The sequence below is a fragment of the Misgurnus anguillicaudatus genome, chromosome 4 (genome assembly GCF_027580225.2).
Source record: "Misgurnus anguillicaudatus chromosome 4, ASM2758022v2, whole genome shotgun sequence".
Classification (NCBI taxonomy): Eukaryota; Metazoa; Chordata; class Actinopteri; order Cypriniformes; family Cobitidae; genus Misgurnus; species Misgurnus anguillicaudatus.
This window is the reverse complement of record NC_073340.2, coordinates 544,123-562,272: the sequence shown is the minus strand read 5'-3', so window position 1 is coordinate 562,272 and position 18,150 is coordinate 544,123. Positions and strand designations below refer to the sequence as shown.

At 39.4% G+C, this 18,150-nt stretch overlaps 1 protein-coding gene across 6 annotated transcripts in view; it reads left to right on the top strand.

Annotated features, from left to right (window-relative positions):
- The window catches only part of becn1 (beclin 1, autophagy related), a 260,154-nt gene that overhangs the window by 107,556 nt on the left and 134,448 nt on the right, over window positions 1–18,150 (top strand). The gene's annotated exons all lie outside the window — the stretch shown is intronic.

Sequence of the window (18,150 nt, the reverse complement as noted above, 5' to 3'; positions counted from 1 at the left end):
ATAGTGCAAAGACAGTCATGGGGGGGTCATCTTATTGGCGGCCTGGTGATTGGGGAGAAAGAGTTCAGCATCCTAACAGCCTGGTGGAAGAAGCTGTTGCTGAGTCTGGTGTTGCGGGAGTGGAGGCTCCTGTACCTCTTCCCAGATGGCAGGAGACTGAACAGATTATGGGCTGGGTGACTTACATCACTCTTGATTGTGGTCGCTTTGCGTGTGGTGTATATGTCTTGCAAAGTTGGAAGTGGGGCACCAATGATCTTTCCGGCTGTATTAACTATACGCTGAAGAGCTTTCCTGTTGTATTCAGTGCAGCTCCCACCCCACACAGTGATGCAGCTGGAAAGGATGCTTTCAATGGTGCCTTTATAGAAAGTGCTCATGATGACTGGAGGAGCCCTTGCTCGTCTAAGCCTGCGCAGGAAGTAGAGACGCTGCTGAGCCTCCACATCAGCACCGTCGATGGATAATTGCAGGTGTTCAGTGTTACCTCTCCGGAAGTCAACAATAATTTCCTTTGTTTTGCTGACATTCAGCAGGAGGTTGTTGTTCCTGCACCACGTGGTCAGAAGGTCCACCTCCTTCCTGTAGTGAGTCTCGTCTCCCTTGGTGATGAGACCCACCAGAGTTGTGTCGTCCGCAAACTTAATAATGTGGTTAGTGTTATTGGTTGTTGTGCAGTCGTGTGTCAGCAGCGTGAAAAGCAGCGGACTGGGCACGCAGCCTTGAGGGGCCCCTGTGCTCAGTGTGATGCTGCTTGAGGTGTTGTTGCCAACACTCACTACTTGAGACCTCTGACTGAGGAAGTCCAGTATCCAATTGCAAAGTGAAATACTTAGTCCTAGTTTGTGAAGTTTGCAAATGAGTTGATGTGGAATTATTGTGTTGAATGCAGAACTAAAGTCTATGAATAGCATTCTCACGTAGGTGTCTTTTTTGTCCAGATGGGTAAGGGCTAGATGAAGAGCATAGCAGATTGCATCATCTGTAGATCGTTTGGCTCGGTATGCAAACTGGTAGGGGTCCAGGGTGGGTGGGATTATGGATTTGATGTGTGACATGACAAGCCGTTCGAAGCACTTCATAATGATGAGTGTCAGTGCCACAGGGCGGTAGTCATTAAAGCAGGATGGTGCAGGTTTCTTTGGCACAGGTATGATGGTGGCTGCTTTGAAGCATGATGGAACTGTGGCTTGCTTCAGGGAAGTGTTGAAGATATCTGTGAAGACCTCCTTCAGCTCCTCTGCGCAGTCCTTCAGTACCCGACCAGGGATGTTGTCTGGACCTGTTGCTTTGCGGGAGTTAATAGTGGTGAGTGTCCTCTTCACGCTGGCGGTGGAGAGGCACAGAGGCTGATCATGGGGAGGGGTCTTCTTTGGCCTTGTGTTGTTCTGTTTTTCAAAGCGTGCGAAAAAACTATTTAAGTTGTTGAGCATTGAGGTGCTGCTCTCGCTGCTCTGTGGTGCGGGCCTGTAGTCCGTGATGGCCTGAATGCCCTGCCAGAGGCTTCGTGCGTTTCTGCTGTCCTCTGAAGTGGGAGGTCATCCTTTGTGTGTAAACTTGTTTTGCTTTCCTGATGCCGCGCGACAGGTTGGCTCTCGCTGTTTTCAGTCCAGATTCATCCCCATCTCTGAAGGCTATGTTTCTAGCTCTCAGTAGCCTAAGGACATCACCTGTCAGCCATGGATTCTTGTTCGCCCGAATGATGATGTTTGTTGTATGAGTCACATCATCGATGCACTTGGTGATATAGGAGGTTACAGTGTCTGTGTATTCCTCAAGTTCTATCTGGTTGTTATAAGTGGCTGCTTCTTTAAACATTTCCCAATCAGTTTTTTCAAAGCAGTCTTGAAGAGCAGAAGTTGCGCCCTCTGGCCACACCCTTACCTGTTTCCTAACTGGTTTGATGGTTTTCACTCTCTGTCTGTGTGCTGGCAGTAGCATAACAGAGATGTGGTCAGAGAGACCAAGGTGGGGGAGGGGAATGGCCTTGTAGGCTCCTTTTTGTGTGGTGTACACTAAGTCCAAGTTGTTTTTCCCCCTTGTTGGGAAATTAACATGCTGGTGTAATTTCGGAAGGACAGTCTTGAGGTCAGCATGATTGAAATCCCCGGCGAGGATGATGAAACCGTCTGGGTATGCTGTCTGTTGTTCAGTGATAGCCTGGTACAGTTCGTTTAGTGCTTCATTTCTATCACTGCTGTTGTTAGTGGGAGGTAAATAAACCGCTACTAACAAGATCGCGCTGAACTCCCGGGGCAAATAGAATGGTCGGCACTTCATGATCATGAACTCCACCAGTGGTGAGCAATGTTTACACACAACTACAGCGTCTTGGCACCACTCGTTACGGATATAGACACAGACTCCACCGCCACGCGTCTTTCCCCCGTCTACGAGAGCCCTGTCCGCCCGGTAGCATGTTAACTGCTCCAGTTGTACAGCAGAGTCTGGAATGTTGTCATTTAACCATGTTTCAGTGAATATAAACACACAGCAGTTACTCACTGTTCGGTTCGCTGACCTAAGCAGTCGTATGTGATCCATTTTGTTGTCCAGTGAACGACCTTTTTGTCAACACTAAACAGTCGACAACGCTGATGTGTGTGCCAAATGTAAAGTTAATCTAAGCACGCCAAGAGCCTTAAATATGCCTGAAAGTTTGACGCGTTGCCATGGGCACAGCGTTCAAGATGTCAAAAATTCCTTCGCAATTTATCATCTACAATGCCTCAGCATCATGTTGACCACTTTTGGTGTCAATCGCATGAAAATCCTAGGAGGAGTATTTAAAAGAACATCGCTTGGAACTGTCAAGAAATCCACCTTTTGTGACTGCCACACTTCCTGGTGCCTGTCGGTGGCGGTATACCCGAAACTCACAATAGGCACATCGATGCGATCGGAATCCTTGGCCGAACATACACAATGCGTTTCATCCCAATAAGACCTTTTTTGCTTTAGATATTAGACACTTCCTGTTTCTCTGAATTCGCCATAAATTTGTCGCCTCGCCATGGCAACACCGTTCGAGATATCAAAAATCCCTTCGCAATTTAGCAAGTCCAATGTCTCAGCTAGGAGGAGTATTTAAAAGTTCACCGCATGCATTTTTTAAACAATCCAAAATGGCCAACTTTCTGTTGGGCGGAGCTAATAGGTCAGAGTGTGAAAGTTGTTCGGGTCGGTGAGATCTATATGCGTACCAACTTTCAAAAAAAAAAAAAAATCTGAGCAAAAACAATAGGGCTTCGCACCTTTTGGTGCAGGCCATTTTGGCCTGCTTCTCGGTGCTCGGGCCCTAATTACGTGCACAGTGGGTGAAGATTATTCTATAGGTGACATTTCAGCACTTGACAAATGGATAGCGACTCGTAAGTAGCACTTAAATCACGCTGCATGCAATCACATTTAAGTGCATTTTCAGGAAACGCATGTGAAAGAATAACAAACTTTCATTAAGTACCTTATGAAAGTGAAAGAATAGCAAACACAATAGGGCCTGGCTTGCCATAACGATTGATTGATTTTTATTTTAATTATATTAAATACGGGGAAATCCTGTAATGTAAGGGACAGTAGGGCTGGGCGGTATGAGCAAAAATCCCAGTATTTTATTTTATTTTTTTTGAAGAAGAATGGCTACATTCAAAAGCCAAAGGGCGCTCTCATGCAAAAAACTCAATATGCGCTCAATAGACGAAGAACCATAGACGGGTTGCACGGTGACTTCATTAACTGGTTGCGCGCGCAACCGAGAGGCAGAAAGAAGAAAAGTGCATTGTGTTGTATGCTAGTAGCGGTGTCTGTAAGTCAAAATGCCAAGGAGTTGTTGCGTGGAAAATAGTACCAACAGAGTCAGTGCTGGGTGCCTGATGTTAATATACCAGTAGATGCGACCAGGGTTCTAAATTAACATCCGCCAACCCGCCAAATGCGGGTTAAAATTCATTTTGGCGGGTGTTAATAAAAACTTACTAGCCAGTTTGGCCGGTGATGCATGAGGCATTGCATATACATAAAGCTCCGTTCTCGGTCATTTATCCCTCTGGCAGTACTTCCTACATTTCCCATGAACATGCTGTAATGCTTCGTGATGATGTTTATATGCCAATTGGCTGCGCGCAGTTTGCAGCGAAACCAGCGCGAGAAACCATGGAAACTACCTGAGCGTCCACCAGAAAACAAAAGGAAGAAGGAGAACGAACGGGCAGAGCAGGGAGGATAGACTAAAAGACAGCGGTGTCGCCACACCCCTTTACTGGGGCATGTGATCCAGTGTAAATCTTTCGTGCCCAGGTGTAAATCTCAAGTTTAAATTTTACTAGTGTATTCCTTTACAAAGATAATAGTGGCAAAACAAATCTATATGCAATGTAGTTACCCAATTTACGCTTGTAAAGCGCCAAAGCAGTCGCACTGACGCGTGCACAAATATATCCATGTCCACGCGCGTCTTTGCGTTCCTCCGCGCGCGCAACTCCATCTAAAAGGGGACGCCACGCGAATGAGTAATTATGAAAACATGACGAGAAGTAAGTTTCTAAATAATAATGCTAATCTTTTTTTGACTCAATCATAATTGGTTTCTGTAGATGGACATCAGAAATGTTTTGTGCAAAACAGGGAAGGAGAAGGAGAAATGAGAGATGATGAGTTTAAGGGAGGTAAGACAAACTACATCCTCACCCTGTCAGGTCTCAAACATTAGAGGAAAAATCTTAGGAAAACCTCTTCTCAAGTCTATAGGATTGCATTGTTGCTGAGAAAATCAACAGATGTATGCGTTATACTGTTCTCTATTTTTAGATATGAAATTAATATTTAGTTTACTAATATTTAACTCTAGGACACTACATAAACAGTTAGCAGTAACTGTGACTGAGATTATTTAGTATAGCAGTCATAAAATGACTGGTTTCTTAAAATGTTATGTAAAAATAAGTTATTAATCATTGCTATCATTGTATAATGGAGAAAATATTTCTCTGCTGTCATTATTACCAAATATGTTATGCCATGTATGCCTCCAAACATGTTTGTTAGGTATAATGAAGATTATACTTAAATATTTTTAAATACATATTTAAATTTCGTAGTAACTGTTGCACTGTAGAATAGTGGGTTAAGTAAAGGACATTGTTTAGAACTGTTGCACACTTCTTGCACACAGCAGGCTTTAAAAAAAAAGTCAGGAAAAAATGGGGGGCCTGTGCCCCAGTAAAGCTTTATATCTATCGACAGAGAAATGAAGAAAGCTTATGTTTCATCACAAAAATGTTGTCATGTTTTGTCAGGATTGTCGCATGCACGCGAAAGAAAAAACGTATCATTGTTGCATTCAGTGGCACTCATAATTTCTTTTTTTTAAATTTGAGAGACGACAGGAAAGTAGAGGGTAGACTAGAGAGAGGGTTATGGGATCGGCAAAGGACCTCGAGCTGGGATTCGAACTCGGGTCACCGGAAGTGCGTTTGCACCATATGTCGGAGCGCTGCCCACTACACCGTTGGCTCCGACTATAATTTCTCTTATTTTCACCGGAAAAAATTTGGCTAGTGGAAATGCTGATTGGCTGGTAACTTTAGAAAGTTACCAGCCACTTTAGCTGGTGGTCAAAAAAGTTAATTTAGAACCCTGGATGCGACTATTACGTTACTAGCCTAACATTATAATTCATACTTGTATCACAGTAACACTGCAAAAATAAAGACAGAAAAACAGATCCAACTAAAATCAAGTTTTATTTATATACGCACAATAAAGAACGCTTCAATAATTAAGTTTGTTGCAGTAGCGGATCAGCTCACCAAGCGGGCTTTCTGCCTCCTGGATGCGCGCGCACCCTGTAATGTTTGTAAACTTGCAACCCGTCTATACACACGGAGCTCCAGGAAATGGCTTAAAGGCACAAAAGAGGATGTTGCATGTTCTTGATTAAGAATAAAAGTGGCTATATAATTTCTGTTGTAACAAATTGGACAAATATTAAAGATTTAGATGGATTTAAACGTTGTTTGGTTAAAAGTAAGCGGCTACTACTTCAGTTAATATTATTATATTATTATCTTCATTATTACTATAAATAACTACTATTTATTTTTTATTGTAATCACCACTGTTCCCACTACTTCCACCACTACAGCAATTATTATTATTATACTTACTACTATACACTATTATACACTAAGTTCCCATTGATTTTATGTATGTATGTATGTATGTATGTATGTATGTATGTATTTATGTATGTATGTATGTATGTATGTAGGTATGCATGTATGTATGTATGTATGTATGTATGTATGTATGTATGTATGTGTATATATATATATATATATATATATATATATATATACATAGAAATACACTATATAATAATAATTTATACTATGACTCCTCTCAGAAATCGTATTGCTATGCTGATGTACACTAACTGATGTAGTTATAACTTATTTTTCTTCACCAAAAAACACAAAAATTGGATGAAGAATAATCATTATTCAAACTCATGAAATTAAGGACTTAACTATCCTCTGTACCAATATTATACGTATTGTCATTTTCTTTTTTTCTGTCAACTTGTCACATTTGTGTATATGTGTGTATGTATCTGTATATGTGTCTGTTACTGCAAAAAAAGTAAGCGGCTAAAGTTTAGATTCTAAAGTGAAACTAACAAAAGCGGGTCCGTTAGCACCCCCTGCAGGCCTTTGTTATAATACGTAATGCCGTTTTTATTACAAAGGCAACTTATTACTGTGTTTACTTGTTTTGATACTTTATTTGAACAAATTATTATTGCATCGTCATTATTATGTCATGTTAAAGGTTATTGCTAAATTGGGTCTATTTTTTACCAAAAATATCAAAATACTTCATTATCAAAATAATTGTTAGGGACAGTCCTTGATTAGTTAAAACCGAGGGGCAACCTTCCGATCTCTCTAATGAAGCCAACACGGAAGTGACTTAAATTGCAATTCATTGACTGGCCGCTTGAGGCTGGCTTCAAAAGGGAGTCAATTCCCATAGACTCCCATGTTAAAAATGTAGAACTTTACAGTAGAAAATAATATGTTTACAGCCTGGTACTAAAAGTGTTTTTGGCCTATATAGCTAATTTTGCCCTTCATGACAACTGTGAGGGGGGTGAATTTTTTTGTAACTCACCCGTTTAGATTATATTAAGCCTTAAACTTCTGCATAATTAAGGGCGTGGCCGCTTGAGTGTCGGTTGAACTGCCACTGCTGTCACTAGACTCGCGCTAGGCGGGCGTGGTTTCACCTCAGCTTCACCCATGTCCCGCCTCTTTACCCATTTTTGGTTTTCCGCGAGTAATTCGCGGGGATGCGCCGCCAAGATGGCGACGGCAGGCAACGCCTACTTTAAGCTTCAAAAGCGATCTTCACAAACCAATGGGTGACGTCACGGACACTACGTCCATATTTTTTTACGGTCTATGGTTAAAACATTTCAAAATAATGTGATTTCAGTTTCCCATTTATTTATTTTATCCAAGCAACACAAATAGTTTCTGCGTTCTTGTCCATGTCTCATAATTGCTGGGGCGGGTGGGCTCACGCAGAGTGCGTGTTTGCACACGTGCGTCACATCAAACCATATCGATATGAACGTATTGGCTAATTCTGCATTGCGTCGGGAACACATATCGATACAGTTAGGTCCATAAATATTGGGACAGAGGCACATTTTGCATTATTTTAGCTGGTCACCAAAATGTATTCCAGTTACTGTCATATAATGAATATTGACTTAAAGTGAACACTCACAGCTTTGTTTAAAGGGGTATTCACGTTCAAATTGGCTGATTGTTTGTCTGAAGATTCCGATCGCATCGATGTGCCTATTAAGACTCTCGGGTATAGCGCCACCACCAGGCGCCAGGAAGTATGTCAGTCACAAAGGTGGATTTTTTTCATTTTTCAGGTGGACTGTTCCACACGATGTTCTTTTAAATACTCTTCCTTTGAAACATCTGGGCAACATGATGCCGAGACATTGTAGATGATAAGTTGCGAAGGGATTTTTGACATCTCGAACGCTGTTCCCATGGCAACCTGTCAAATTTTGCTTTCATTTTCCGGCATATTTAAGGCTGACAGTTACATGCTGTGAACTTTTAAATACTCCTCCTAGAGGATTCATGCGATTGACATCAAACGTGGTCAACATGATGCTGAGACATTGGAGATGCGAAGGGATTTTGACATCTCGAACGCTGTTGCCATAGCAACGCATCAAAATTTACTATAATTTCAGGCATATTTAAGGCTCTTGGTGTGCTTAGATTAAATTCAAATTTGGCACACATCAGAGTTGTCGACTGTTAAGTGTTGACAAACAGGTCAGAAATAGGTGTGTCTCTTAAGTGGCTCACTAGCGCCCCCATTTGTCTAAAATGTGGGGTTTGTTTTACCTACAGTCCCCAAATGGGTCAGTAACAACATTAAATAGGCCACTGATATTTACCCACTTGATGCACTTGCCCACTGTGCATAGTTTTCTCTGAGGCAATGTGTAGCGGTAAAAAACGTGAGAGGGCCCGCACGTTGCAGCTATATTTGAAGAGACGCTTAACGTCTTTCACAGCGATCATCTGTAAAATGTTTTTGGTCCTGCTCGATTTTCGTTGACTTTGAGTAAAATTATGGAAAGTTTTTCATAAGATCCCCTGGGGTCAATGTGTTAGCATGAGAAGCTTGATGCTGTCGGGAGAACAAGCACCCGTCTCCCGAGTGCCTCTCAGGGAAATTGTTAGATGCTGATGGCTTACGTTTCTTTCCCATCACAGAAAACCATCACAGGTTTAGCGATGCAATTAAAGTATTATTTTGTTTTGTTTGTTGATCACGTAGTACAAAGTAGATGAGGAAAACCAGGACTCCGTGTACTACGCGCGTCCGCCATTGTTTGTTTAAATTGCGTGACTGGTGGGCTGTAATATCAGAAATGGATTTATTGCGTTCTGTAAAAAAGGGGGAGTGGCGTTTGTCGCATTTTGGGAAAAAAGGGAGAAAAGATGACAGAATAACACGGCGGATATTGGATTTTGCGTAAAATTAAGAATTTACTTTTAACTACTGACCTGATATAATACTGATTTTGGCAGCAACTCATTTTTTTCAAAAATGGCGTTTATTGCGTTTTGGAACCAAACTCTTCATTTATTATTATTATTATTATTTGTTTATGTTAATATTTTATGTCTTCCTATGTACAAAATGTTTATTGTACACATTATATTAAGCTCAACCTTTAGTCATTATTAATCACACACTCGGGGAATGAATAAAGCTTAAAAAAACAATGTCTCTGCAATTTTTTTTCTTCAAGTATTGCTTTCTAAATTTAATAGAATAGATGAAATGCAGTTTGACACATGTGAACATTATCACGGATTGAAAACCTTGCACATGGTTGATTGTTTTTTTTTTTATATTAAACCAATAAACAAAGAACTACCTAATAAATAAGTGAAGAGTTTGGTTCCAAAATGCGATAAATGCCTTTTTTTAATGAGTTACTGCCAAAATCAGTATTATATCAGGTCAGTATTTAAAGGCAGAGTAGGCAGGTTTAAGTCTAAAAAAGTCTAGACACTTTTTACCACATTTGTTTAAGCTGTCTTTATATACCAATACATAAGTAAAATGTAAGTACTCTGAAAAAGAGAGTATAAAAATCGAGTGTCTGTAGACCTTTCACCACTGTTTTAAACACAGCTAATAATTTCCTTTCACTCCACCCCCTCCTTTCTGGGTTTCTTCTAAAGCCACGCCCCAAAACACATGAACGCGCGACCGACACCGACCGGCTCTGCTGGGAGAAGCATTTACCTGAGAAGAGCGGAGAGGAAGGAGCGCGGTGCATGTAGTAACATCATGTCAGAATCACATGTAATAATAATACACCTAACTTTATCACTATGAATATAAACAAATAGGATGGCTTTTAGTACTCACTATTAAGCTTACATATCGATACTGGTAAAGTTTAAAATATATTTTGTTTGATTCTGTAACAAACGGGCTAGTTATATTTATAAGACAAAGCTAAAAACAGGTTGCATTTATACAAGTTTTTTCATTACCATCAGTTACACTGTGATGAAGGTGAATTTCGTGGAAGATTCATAACATATAAGGTGTTTTGCATGGAAGAGTTTTCACAATGAAAGCATTGATGACTCTGATGAGGACTCAGGGATGGGCAGTATTTCAAATACATGTATTTAAAATACGTATTTGAAATACAAAATAGTATTTTGTATTTTAAACCCTTTAAAAAAAATGAAATGTAATTTGTATTTAAATACATTTAAGATGAGTATTTTTGTATTTTTAAAATACTCAAAATACTTTGAGCCAGTCAACCAGTCAGGGTGTTGTTTTCATGCATCAACTACTTCAGACCAGACAACAGAGTTCAGGTAAGCAAATATATCTGTGCAGCTTTTAGTGGGCAATCATTGAAGTGTTGGAGTGGGAAATAAAGCAAAGGCGATTGAATTATTGGGTGTGATGTGATTTGTGTTATAACTGTCGCAAAAGGAAATTCAAATTCACACTTGCATATTGGCAGGCAGTTGCACACTACAGTTGCACTTGCACATTGCACGACTGAGACAGAGTGTGGAACGCTGACAAATTGGCCTACACTTTTGACTTAAAGGAAAATCACATTTTTTTTATATTTTACTATGTTCTTACCTCAACTTAGACAAATTAATACATAACTATCATTTTTCAATGCATGGAGAAAGAGCACATAGTTTGCAGCATTTCGACCTCAGCGCGCAATAACATCTTCACAGGAGTAATGATGTTACTGCGCCAGACGTTGAAGTGCTGCAAACTAAGTGCTCTTACACCATACAATATAGTCATTATTCACTTAAAAATCACGTTTTTTAACTATGTAACAGTCTTTAAAATAGGGAAAACATGGAAGTGTTTGGTGGCTTCTAAATTCATCCCTGTTTGGATCCTAAGGAATAAATGGGACTAGGCTAAATGCTAACACATTCATGACATACAGTATTGAAAAAAGATAGGCATGTATTCATTCATCAGGTAAGAACATAGTAAAATATTGAAAAACTGTAAACCTAAAAGGCTTTTATGCCGTATAATTCTGTGAAATGACAGAGGGCGACTCGTGAGTAATTGTTCTCAAAAAACCATCAAAAAGCAGCAATGAGAGGAATTAGTTTGCCAAATAATTTGTCTCGTGAGACATTTGTAAATGCATGGATTTCTAAACATATAAACTGATTAGGTTGTGGGTCATTTTGACGACACATGAAAAAGTTTTTATGATGTTTTTATAAAACATCACTTTACTTGAAGGGGTGTTCGGGCTGACATGACACATTCATGGTCGTGGCATGGCACGTGTCATGAATATGGAGGAGATTTTGTGGATGTTTGTGGCGGCTGTCATTGGGTGTCATTTGTTCAATTGTGTCATTTTTGTTGCAAAGATGACATTGTTTGGGATGTCTTTGTTGTGACAACTTGACATTAAAGCAACACTATGTAGTTTTACATTTAATGTCTCTAAAATTATTTCAGTGATAGAACAACTTTTAACTGGACAAATTGTACTGTTGCTGCAACCTGAGCAGCCTCCTAGCTGCTACAAGCACACTCTGAAAGTGGCGGTGGAGGGTAGGAAACACAGCCCTGCCCCTCCCCCTGCCTGCAGAAGAGTGTCTGATACCAGGCACTGTTGCACTTTTCAACCACATGGGGGAGCTGTAAGTCATTTTTACATGGAAACTACATAGTGTTGCTTTAACCCATACATCATAACTTGCCATGACAACTTGACATTAACCAAGACAACATAACTGACCACTTTTTACCAGTGATACAAATATAATTTGTCATTAAAATGTCATTAAGTGTTAATAATCTGTTAAATAGTTTTTATAACAGCATCATGAATATTCTTCAGTTCATAATGTTTATTTGACCGAGTATTAATAATATTTGACGTAGTATTAACACTTAATGACATTTAAATCATGGTTTCCCAGGTGAAAAAAAAATATATTAAAAATATACTTTAAAAAAGTGTACTAAGTATATTTTCTAGATTTTGTACTATTTTCGTCAAATCCAAGTATAGTTAAGTGTACTCAATTATGTATTTACTTCAACTTAACACCTATTTGATTACACTTTAAGTGTAAATAGTATGCTAAAATGGAACAACTTTTTTAAACTTCAAGTGCACTAAAATACACTCCTGAAAATCAAGATTTATGAGTAATTAAGCACACTTACAGTACAATTGCATTGTATTACCATTTTAATGGAAATACACTTAAAAAGCCATTGCAGCACAAATTATAGTTGTGTTTAAGTGCATTTTGTGCATACTGCTATTATACTTATATTGCTATTACACAACACTACAAGTGTATTATATAACAATTCAGTTCAAATGCACACAAACAGATTACAAACTGCATTTTAAAAAATGTCTTTATTAATGATACAAAAGTAACACACAAAACAGATATTGGCAAAATGGGGAACCTTAAACAGTCGACTTTCTTTGAAATGCAGGGAAGAGAACAATTGCGAACAACTTGTACTATATGGACATCTGGCTCTGATTTAAACTACTGGAGGCCTTGTAACTGGCATTGTTGCACTTCCTCCGTAGAAGGTCCCGGATCTCTGCCACCTCGATGTTGGGGAATCACTCCCTCACTGCATCTGTAAAACAGGAGAGAGACATTTAAATATTATTTATATAGTGCTTTTCACAATTTGTAGTTGTTTCAAAGCAGCTTTACATTAAAAGAAGCAGGGGAAACATAGAAAAATCGACAGACTATATAGTAGCAAAATACAGCGGCTATGAATAAACTTTACAAGCGAGCAAATTAATAATGTCTTGTATACAAGAGGGTGCTAAGTTAAGCCAATGTTTGGTTGACTCCCGGGGTTGAAAAAACCCCTAGGAGATAAACCTCAGGGAGGAACAAAAAGTCCTAGGAGGAAAAGATATACACATATACATATATATATATATATATACATATACATATATATATATATATATATATATATGGGATGTAAACGGATAAGGAGATTTAACGGGTTCCGTCGGTGGTCAGGCATCGGCTGGGCATCACGTTGAAGGGCAGCCAGTAGATCAGTGGTGTGTTGACCTCCACGGCAGCCGGAACTGGTCTGTTTGTCTCAATGTCCTCGGGTTTACGGACGAGACAGGGAGAGAGAAACAAAATCCTATTAGCGTAGGGGCCATTCACATGTAATGCAAGTGTCACACAGTGTTGTGTTTTAATATCTGCTCGGCTCCAGACAGGCTAGCTATTGCGACATTAGTAAATTACCCAGACGAGTTATGTTAATGCTTTGTTCCGTACAAGCTAACTTTTGCGAGATGATAAGTATAATTTACTAGACAAATTATGTGAAAGATTTGTTAAAGAAAAAAGTCTTAAATAATAATTCCGGTATTAAACACTTTGAGTCTCATTTCTGGTTTGTTTTGGATGAACTACAGTGATGGTCACTGAAATTTTTACAATGGGTCGTGTCTTGACTTTTTGACTTGTTTAGAAGCGTCTCTTGACTGCTTCTGAATGGAGGTCAATGGCCATGCACAAACATGTCATTAAAACAACACATAACTTTCATTTTCAAAACTGTGCTTCTCACAGAGTGGTTTGTGGTGTTCGTTGATGATTAAAAACAAATATATCAGAGCAATGTATGATTTCAATCCGTGTTATTTGCTATAGTGGATCTATTTTTTCAGACACCTCACAACCACGTATATACTTCCGCTCTATATTTGAGTCTGAAGCGTTAGCACACTCTTGACCACTTGATGGCGACAACAACTTTGCCTTACAAGGACGCTGAACGGAACTTGGTGTCTAGCATATAGACAGTCACAATCGAGCTCAACTTCAAACCTAAGGCTGGTCACTGAGCCATCAAATATGGGAAAAATTTGTGCCCTACTCCGGGGGCACAGTTGCTCTGCTCATGCTAGCCTTCTGAGAGAAACCGAGCAAAAAAACTACAACCACATGTAAACAGACCCCTTTTCCATTTCCGGCGGCAGAGTGATATATCAGCGAGCAATGAGTCTTCCAAGAGAAGTCAATGGAATTTTACAAAATGCCAAATAAAACACGACAGAAACTGTATTTCGCTACACAACTTGTTTTTAATCATCAACGAACACCACAAACCACTTGGTGAGTAGCACAGTTTTGAAAATGAACATTAAGGGCCATATTTTAACGATCTGAAACGCAAGTCCGAAGCGCAAAGCGCAAGTGACTTTGTGGGCGGATCTTGGGCGCTGTTGCTATTTTCCCGGCGGGAGAAATAAGTCTTGCGCCGGGCGCAAATCAATAAGGGGTTGGTCTGAAGTAGGTTCATTATTCATAGGTGTGGTTTGGGCGTAACGTCAAAAAAACCAATCAGAACGCTATCCAACATTCCCTTTAAACGCAAGGGCGCAAGTTCCATGGGGGGTTGCTATTATTATGACGGATTTGACAGGCGCACGCCAGGAGCGGTTCACAGCCGAGGAGACCCACGTTCTTGGAAGAGCAGTCAAAGACAGAGAAGTTGTTTTGTATGGGGATGGGAGAAACCCGCCCGAATCAGTGTCGGTTAAACAGGCGTGAGAGGAAATAGCCGCAATTGTCTCATCAGCTGCGCCAAGCACTACAATGATGTCAGGAGACGGGGGAATCCCAAGCTTGCCAGCATAAATCGGGCACGCCGGGCACACAGGAGGACATCGCTGCGTCCACCCTCACCGCTGAAAGGGTTTGAGGGCTTTGAAATCGGACACAAGAAACGCAAGCAAGGTCCAAACCCAAAGTACACTTACAAATCAAGTTCACATACATGAAGGTTTCTTATGAAAACATTTTAATTATTATTTAGATAAAATAAACGTAATACAGCCACACAACAAACGTATGAAAATATTTTAATCGTTATTTGCATGATAATTGTTTAACGCCGCCACACAAAATAAATAAAAACTATCACCACAATGTTCACCACAATGATTTCCCTTATCTCATGTATCAATATTTTTTATTGTAACAATTTATGATTTAATGATTTCCCTTATCTTATATTTTTTATTGTAACAATTTATGATTTGCAAAAATAACTGTTGCATCTGTGTATGATTAGATAAGCAATGCGCGTTGTGCACGGTCAAGCATGCGCCCTTAAAATAGCATAATGAACCACGCGCAACGCGCCACCGACTTTAGACTAGTTTTTTTTGGTTAGTAGCGCAATTGTTTTTTGAAACTGCAAAATAGCATAAGAGATGGTTTGCGCCGGAGCACGCCTCCTTTTTTGCGCTGAACCGCCCAGGGAGCGCAAGTTCATTCCCTATTTTGCCGACGTGCGTCTGTGGAGGGAAAAACACGCTGTGCGCCGGTGCAAAATACGAAATGATACATGCGTCACTGACAAAGTCAATTGCGCTGGGTGCAAGATAGGGCCCTAAGTGTTGTTTTAACCCTCTGGGCTCCGACCATTTTGGGACACTGTCAGAGGTTCTGACATGCTCTTACATTTGGTCTTTTTTCAGTTGCTTTAAAACATAATAATGGCAAGTGTCTCATACCACTGTGTTCACCACAAACTGAGCTAAAATATTATATGAGCTACATGTATGTACATGTTTGTATTTTTCAGAGAAAAAGGTTTATGCGTGGTTTTTAAAAAAGCTAAAATTTTAAGTCACTGATATAAGTTCACAAAACCCATACTAAACATGTTTTAACAAGACTTTCCTAAACCGAATCTAGTAGCCTAGAGTTTTTTTTTTAAATGATGTGAAAATCATCCTGCCTACTTATTCACATAAAACAATGTATTGATTTAGAAATTGTAAGACACTTTTTGTTTAGAGTGGCCGTATGCGAGAAGGATTGATTGACAGCTAGCAAACAAAGGCTCGCATAATGAGCTGCATAATGAGCTGCGTAATGAGGCAGGAGGGAACTACAGTAAAGAATGTGAGGACAAATGTACACGTTTGTTTGAGGTTTATTAAAAGTTAACAATATAATCAAAATAGAATAATATTCAGTAGGACATTTTCAGTTTATTTGGAAACGAACCCTATTAAAAAACTTAACTTGTATAAGAAACTGATAAACAACAGAGCTGTAAACTTCATGTGGCTCATGTTACCATATAACTTTATGTCCAAAGAGTGTGAATATGTTTTTCCACTTCATAGTTTTGTACTGATGAGAGGGATGCAGACCTCTAAGAGAGTTATAAACAGCTGTTAGCATAAGTTGTCCACAGAAATACCCTTACATACATAACTGATGGGTAAATGATAGCACTACATTCAGATAAACTATCATAAACTAAATTAGTATCTCAGATAAACATATGCAATAATTAGTTATATAAAAAGCTGTTTTCAGATGACTGTTTTCAGATGCCCATCCCCTTATCGTCTAGCTTCTGTTTTAAACGCGTTTCTGTAAGCGAGTATGAACTTTAAAAACACTTCGCAAATGGATATGCGCGAGCTCGCGTCTCCGTGTAAACAACGCGGAGCTCATAATAAACGGTGTCGCGTGTAAAGCGCAATGTATGGAATTACCTTGCATGTAAACAATATGGACTCATTTTACAGCAAATCCCCCAGTGCAGCATTTACTCAAAGTTGCCATGACAGATACGAAAGTGAATAACTGTGTCTTAACACTGTACAACATGTAACAGATATCCGCCATTATGGGAGGTCACGCGTACTCGTTTGTAAATAAGCATGTAAACATGGAATCATATTACAGCACACACTTAAAAGATACAGCAGTTCAGGCTTACTGAAAGTTTCCATGAAGGATATAAGTGAATAACTGTGTTTAACACTGTTACAGCATGAAACAGTGAAATCCGCCATTACGTGAGATCGCGTCCGTTTGTAAACAACGAAAGTTTTTCAATCCGAAGCGTGTAGTCTGCTAAGGTTGCTTAACGTTACTGTATGTAGGCTGAACTGCAGCCATGAGCATATTAAGTTACATGATAGCAAATATAAATGGTATAAATTAACTGTTAACGTGTCTTACTTCTAATCCAGCAGTGCGTTCTCCATTGTTCTTCTTAGGTAATGTTAAAGATAAATGCTTCTCTTCCTCAATGTCCAGACATAAATGAAGATATTCCTCACGTGTGTGAATAAAGTTTATAATCCAAACATGCGGTAAAAAGTCTTTAAATCTGATCAAACTTTACGCTTTGCTTGTTATGGTTGAACAGCTCGTGTCTTCATTACCATGTCAACAGCTGTGGGCGTGACCAAATTAAAGATAATGAAGTCAGCCAGGAAAAACGGTACTCTCTTTACTTCAATGCAGATTACATAAACAGGCAATATTTGTTTTTGATTATATTTAGCTTGTTTAAAAGTAGACATTTCAGTCTTTCTTTGGATGTGTGTATCATGCTTGTGTGACGAGTATTCGCGGAGTTTCAATTGATTTTTGTAACGTGTTTTGAGAGACAGCTGGCGGAGACAGAAATGTCTGGATGCACACCCTGTTTATTTTCTTTATTTGACAAAAACAAAGATCTGTTGTTATTGTGAATGAACACATATTAAAGAAGACCCTTTACCGTTTCAAATGATGTCAAACACGTAAGTGTATGATTATTAATGATGGAGTATTTTAAGTTGATTCTGCCATGATAAGGAAAAAACACGTCAAAACGCGGCCCCGCGTTTTTGGACCCCAGGGGGTTAATGACATGTTTGTGCATGACCCTTGACTTCCATTCTGAAGCAGTCAAGAGACGCTTCTAAACGAGTCAAAAAATTCAAGACATGACCCATTGTCAAAATTACAGTGTCCATCACTGTAATTCATCCAAAACAAACCAGAAATGAGACTCAAAGTGTTAAATACCAGAATTATCCTTTAATGGAGCATTTTACTTGCAGAAACATTAATCTTTATTGAAAGTGTCTCATATTTGTAGTGGAAATGTAACATACATTTCGAATTTGGTGCCTATTTGACTGAAAAAGGAGTGTTTGTAGTCTTACCCCCTCAAGATATTGGACTTTCTTCT